Source organism: Sceloporus undulatus, chromosome 1 (genome assembly GCF_019175285.1).
Source record: "Sceloporus undulatus isolate JIND9_A2432 ecotype Alabama chromosome 1, SceUnd_v1.1, whole genome shotgun sequence".
NCBI lineage: Eukaryota > Metazoa > Chordata > Lepidosauria > Squamata > Phrynosomatidae > Sceloporus > Sceloporus undulatus.
This window is the reverse complement of record NC_056522.1, coordinates 174,446,665-174,452,974: the sequence shown is the minus strand read 5'-3', so window position 1 is coordinate 174,452,974 and position 6,310 is coordinate 174,446,665.

The window sequence follows — 6,310 nt, the reverse complement described above, 5'->3', positions numbered from 1 at the left end:
TTCATACACAAGATAAAAATAAATGCACTTAATTACTATGGCTCCCTTTAGTAAACAATGAGCAGGAAGGGTGGGGAAAGATAACAGGTTCCATAGGTCACATTGAAATATTACCTACTGAAGGCTACAATGCCAGAATCTTTATGAAGATGCGAGAGAGAAGAGAGCAGCCCCAGTTGTATAGCACTTTTGAAAATACTACTACTTTAGCAAAAGAAGAGTCCAGTGTAATAAGGTCTTGAGATTACTGGCAGGGTTAAGACTCAGCCTTCTTTTTTGTTTTCTTCCTGCTGAATTTATTGAATGCAAACTAGTTTTGCACTTTTAACATCATTTATGAAATTGAAGGAAGCTGAAGCAGTGGCAGAAGTGTGATGGCACAAGACTAACTGATGTTGTCCCTATCAAACTGAGACAGCAAGAAGGTATATTTTTAGATAAAGGCGCACACACAGGAACACTTCACCTGAGAGTTGCAGTTTGCCCATATATATAAATATATATATTTAATTGAAACCTGTTTACTTCTGGGGCTGTACATACAGCCTTGAAGCGGCCTCCAGCTGCCCCTTTCCTAGCCGGATCAGGGCTGCGGCTACTTTACACAACTGCCCTGATCCAGCCTTTCCAGGGCATGAAAAGGAGCCACAAAAAATGGCTATGTGTCGTATGGACGCAGAGCCGGAGGAGTGCAGTGATGCCGCGTGCCATATGGAATGGCACGCGGCATCACGGCACCCTGGTGGCAGAGTCAGGGCATGCATTGTGAGGATACTATGCCCTGACTCTGCCCCCATGCTGGCCCAAAGTGCCAGTTTGTAGGGCCTTCTATTTCTTTCTTTCTTTCTTTTTGATATTCTTTACAATATGTGTACAACAGATAAATTTCTTATTGCATACATTACTGAATCTTGATACTTTCTCTTCCATCAAGCCCCCCCTCCAGTACACTTCCCTCCTTCGCTCGAGTTAATTTGTCCACTATATTCTGTTCTTCAGCATTTCTTATACAACTATTCCTCAATTTATGATTTTGTTATCTTCCTCATCTTTCTAATAATCCTTAGTAAATATTTACGTTTCAATGAACAAGACTGCAACTTATCTCTTCCATACCATGCTTTCTTAACATTTTGATAGCCTTCATAAAGGAAATTTATCCTGTCTTCACAGATCAATTTCCTTAAGAGGTGTCTTCTCCATGTTTTATTACAGTGGTGCCTCGGGTTACGAAAATAATTCGTTCCGCGGCCGCTTTCGTAACCCGAAAAGCCTTCGTAAGCCGAAAACCCATAGGCGCTAATGGGGAAAAAGCCGCGGCTCTGCCGCGGCTCCATTTAAAATAGTGCCGGAGTTTTTTTGTAACCCGAAAAAACTTTCGTAACCCGAAACAATAAATCCCTATGGGATTTTTTCGTATCCCGAAAAATTCGTAACCTGGGTATTTCGTATCCCGAGGTACCACTGTATCTGTCTCTCTTAACTTTCATTAGCTATATTTTGTATCCTTTGTTCTTCCTCAATGGTTACTATAAGTTTAATTTCCTGTTACATTTTTGCCACATATTATTTTGCCACATATTATTTGGCAATGGACTCAGGCTTGCATCCTTCCGAGGTCACTAAAATGAGTACCCAGACTGTTGGGGGCAAATTAGCTTACTTGCTGTTCACCGCTATGATCTTTGGAATAGCGGTATATAAATAAAACAAATTAAAAAACAAAATTAATTAATTAATTAATTAATTAATTACATTTGCCCATCTCGTTTCACAGTATCTTATCAAAGGTTTCCACATTCTTTCCACATTATTATCATACATTTCCCCTTCTCTAAGCTGCATTGTAGTCATTTCCATTTCTATCACTTCTAAATCCTTAATCAGCCATTCATCCACATTGATTTTACAATAGTTCTTCCAGTTTTTAGCAATTATGATTCTTGCCAAAGTAATAAGATATAGAACTGGTTTCAAAAATACAGTAGTCTAATCTCTTTGTCTTCTATAATATTTAACAGATAAGTTTATGGTATCAATTTAACATTTAAATTAAATATTTCCATTATAGTCCTTTGTACTTCTTTCCAAAATGTTTGAATATTAGGGCATGTCCACCGCATATGGAAAAAGGACCCATGATATTTTTTATATGTCCAACAATTTTCATCAGTAGTTTTATACATTTTAGCCATTCTTGATGGAGGAAGATACCAGCTATGGAGCATTTTTATATAGTTTTCCTTTATGTTCATACATGCTATAAAATCAAGGTCTTTTCCCCATGCCCTTTCCCAGTTTTCAAGTTTTATGTTTCTTCCAATATTCTTTGCCCATTCTATCATGTTAGATTTTATAGTTTCTTCTTCTACTTCTATCTTTAAACAGAGTTTATAAAGTTTTGAGATGGTACCCTTTTTATTGTTACAAAGAACTAGATCCAAATCTGTTTTCTCAATTGTTATTCCTCTCTGTTTAATGTCTTCTTTGAATCTTTCTATCAACTGTCTATAAGGGAACCATCCCAAAACCATACCCTACCGCTCCAGTTGCTCTCTGCTTTTCATTTGCACCGTCTCTCTCTCTCTCTCTTTTATCAATAAATCACTATATTTTAACCATCCTCTATCTATTAATTTGCTCCTTTTCATATAAGCCTCGTGAGGCAACATCCATATTGGAATGTGCCTATATATTTTCCTGTTATACTTTGCCCAGATTCTCAACAGCGTTCTTCTAATTATATGGTCATTGAATTTTTATTTTGGGCTAATTTACCATAACACAAGTATGCGTGCCACCCATATCTGATATTGAATCCCTCTAAATCCAACAAATTCTCATTATCCAACTTAATCTATTTTATTATCCATTCAAGGTAATTTGCATGGAAATATATTTTAAAGTCTGGAAGTGATAGACCTCCTCTCTCTTTTATATCTATTAATACCTTCCACTTGATTCTTGATTTTAGCCCAGCCCAGATAAATTTTTGTATATCTCTTTTCCACTGATTAAAGATTTTTTCATTCAATATAATTGGTATATTCTGATAATAATACATTAACTTTGGTAGTATACTCATCTTTATCAATGAAATTTTACCCATCAATGAAAGTTTTAGTTTTGACCATTTTTTCCAGCTTTATTTTTACTTCTTGCCAAATTTTCTCAAAGTTATTTTCAAACAGTCCACATTCCTCTTTGTTATTACTATTCCTAAGTACTTAATTTTTTTCTGTATTTGAATGTTTGTTTTTTCTTGTAGTTTTTTCTTTTTTCTTTCTTCTTTATTCATGTTAAGGGTCAACATTGCTGATTTATTTTTGTTAATCTTCAATCCTGCCCATTGTCCATATTCTTCAATTTTTTCTATAGCTTCCAGAATGCTTCTTAATGGTTCCTCAGTGATTATTACAATATTGTCAGCATATGCCTTAATTTTAATTTCCTTACCTTTTAGACGTGTTCCCCTTATTTGTTTTTCTTGCCTTATTTTCTTACAAAGAACTTCCCAACACATAATGAATAATAATGGTGACAGTGGACATCCCTGCCTTGTTCCCTTTCCAGTTTTAAATTCTTCAGTCTTACTTCCATTCACAATGATTTTTGCCTTTTGTTCTTTATAAATTTGTTTTATCCAAGTTAATATATTATTTCCCCAGTCTAATTTTTTAATCACTTCCAACAAAAAAGTCCAATTTAAATTATCAAAGGCCTTTTCGTTGTCCAAAAATAAAAAAAGTCAACTCCTTTCCTGGATTTTTTTCATAGTATTTATAATTGTTCTTGTATGTTGTTTTGCATGTCTGTTAGGCAAGAAGCCACATTGATCCAATTACTTAATATATTTTTAATCCTTTCAGCTATAATTATTGCAAATATTTTGTAATCACTATTCAAAAGGGAAATAGGCCTGTAATTTTGTGGGAGTGTCTTATCTTTCCCTTCCTTTGATATTAGGACTACATTAGTCTCCCTCCATTTGTCTGGGACTCCCTCCTTTAAGATATCATTTAATGTTTTTTGTAGCAGGTCATTCAATTCTTCATAAAAGGCTTTATAATAACCTGCAGAGAACCCATCTGGGCCAGGTGCCTTCCAATTTTTCATTTTTTAATTGCTTGTTTTATTTCTGTTATAGTAATTATTCCATCCAATTGTTCCTTCATCTCCTCTGTTATTTTTAATTTATCATTATCTTCCAAATAATTCTGTATTTTTCCCTTTTGTTGTTTTTCCCCGGGTGGTTCTTTATATAATTTTTGGTAATATTTGAAAAAAGTCTTTTTTATTTCCTTTATCTCTGTGTAGCTTTCATGTCCTTCTTTTATCTCCAATATCTTATTTTTTTCTCTTCTCTTTTTTACTTTTGTTGCTAAATATCTCCCAATTTTATTTCCAAATTCAAAATGTTTTTGTTTTAAATACTTCATCTTTTTACCTAAATTTTCCATCATTTTACTATCCAACTGTTTTTTAAGTAGGTCCAATTGTTTTTTAAGATTTTTATTCTTTTTTCTAGGCTCGGCCATTAACTCTTTTTCTTTCTCTTGCATTTTTCCTGATATTTTTTGAATCTCTTCATTCTTCTTTCTTTTCTTCTCTGCAATTTTAAAAATAATATAGCCTAGGATAACCGCTTTTGATGCATCCAAAACTGTTTTCATTCTTATATTGGGGTCCATATTCACTTTGAAGTATAACTTTATTTGTTCACTAATTTGTTTTTTTATTGAATCTTCCTTTAATAAGTTTTCATTTAATCTCCAAGCAAATTCACTTCCCTTCTGTTTAATTTCCAAATATACTTGATTGTGGTCTGATATTTTATTTACCTTTATTTTCACCTCTTTCACATCTTTAAATAATTATTTCAAAATGAGAAACATGTCACTTCTCGATGCTGAATTATGTGGGATTGAATAGAAAGTGAAGTCTTTAGTACTTTGAAATTTTTGTCTCCATGGGTCTATAAGTGAAAAATTATCCTGTAATTCGAAAAACATGTTCGGAAGTTTCCCTTGTTTATTTTGTATTTTCTTTTTTGACTGTCTGTCTATTTTGGGGTCTAGTACCCCATTCCAATCTCCCATGCATATGTATTGGTCCAAATTATGCTTTTGTAATTGTTTTAATAACTTCTTATAAACTTCTTTATTTTGAATTGGTCCGTATATTCCTAATATCAACATTTTCTTTCCATCTAAATTGATTTCTATTCCAAGATATCTTCCATCTTCATAATTGATTATTTCTTTCGCCGTAATTGAGTTTTCCACATATACGGCCACTCCATTTTTCTTTTTCTTTCCAGCGCTTATAAATGTTTCACCTAATTTAGGTTTTTTTAAATATTTTGTATCCTGTGCCCTTATTTTTGTTTCTTGAATACACAGAATTTCAATTTTCGCTTCTTCTAGTATGTGAAATATTTTTTTCCTTTTATAAGAAGAGTTCATCCCCTTCACATTCCATGAAAGAAACTTCATTTTTCTTCTTTAGTAGGTTTCTCTATATCTTTTCTTCTCCTCTCCCTTGTTCTTCTTTCTCTCCTTCTTGCTCTTCCTCCTCCTCGTTACTGCAGTCCCTAATGCCTATGTTTTCTGTTTCTCCCACAGCACCCAGTTCCTCTTGTGTGTCTTCTCTATCTGTTTCTCCAATATATTCTTTCGTCCTTTCTGAAGTTTCCTCTTCTTTTCTTTCCTCTTCTGGGTCCGATCTTTCTCTCCTTCTCAGTTCTCTATTTCTTTCTTCTTCCTCTCTAAACCATCTATTATAGAAGGTTCTTGCTTTCATTGGGGTGTCTATTTTAACTTTTTTTGTTTCCATGTAAACGATATCCCTTCCAAGGATTTCCATTTGTATCTCACCTTTTTCATCTTTAATATTCTTATTAATATTGTATCTCTACTTTTCCTTAATGTTTCTACTGGGACATCTTTAAAAATTTTAATTTCCGATCCATCTATTATCATTCTTTTATCATAGCTTGCTTGTATGATCTTGTCTTTTATCCTTTCCCTTGTACAATAAACCACAATGTCTCTGGGTAGGTTTCTGTTCCTTGCCACACTAGAATTAATGTGGAAGATCCTATCCACATCCATGTCCAAGTATTCTGTTGAGCATTCTATCGATTCTGCCAGAATTGGTATGATTTTTTTGTATAAATTCTCATTAAACTGTTCTTTTAAACCTCTGATTTTAATACATTTTTTCCTATCCTTAACTTGTTTCATTCTCTGTAGATCTCTTTCATAATTCTGTATTTGTGTTAAATTGTTGGTAGCTTTCTCTACTTTTT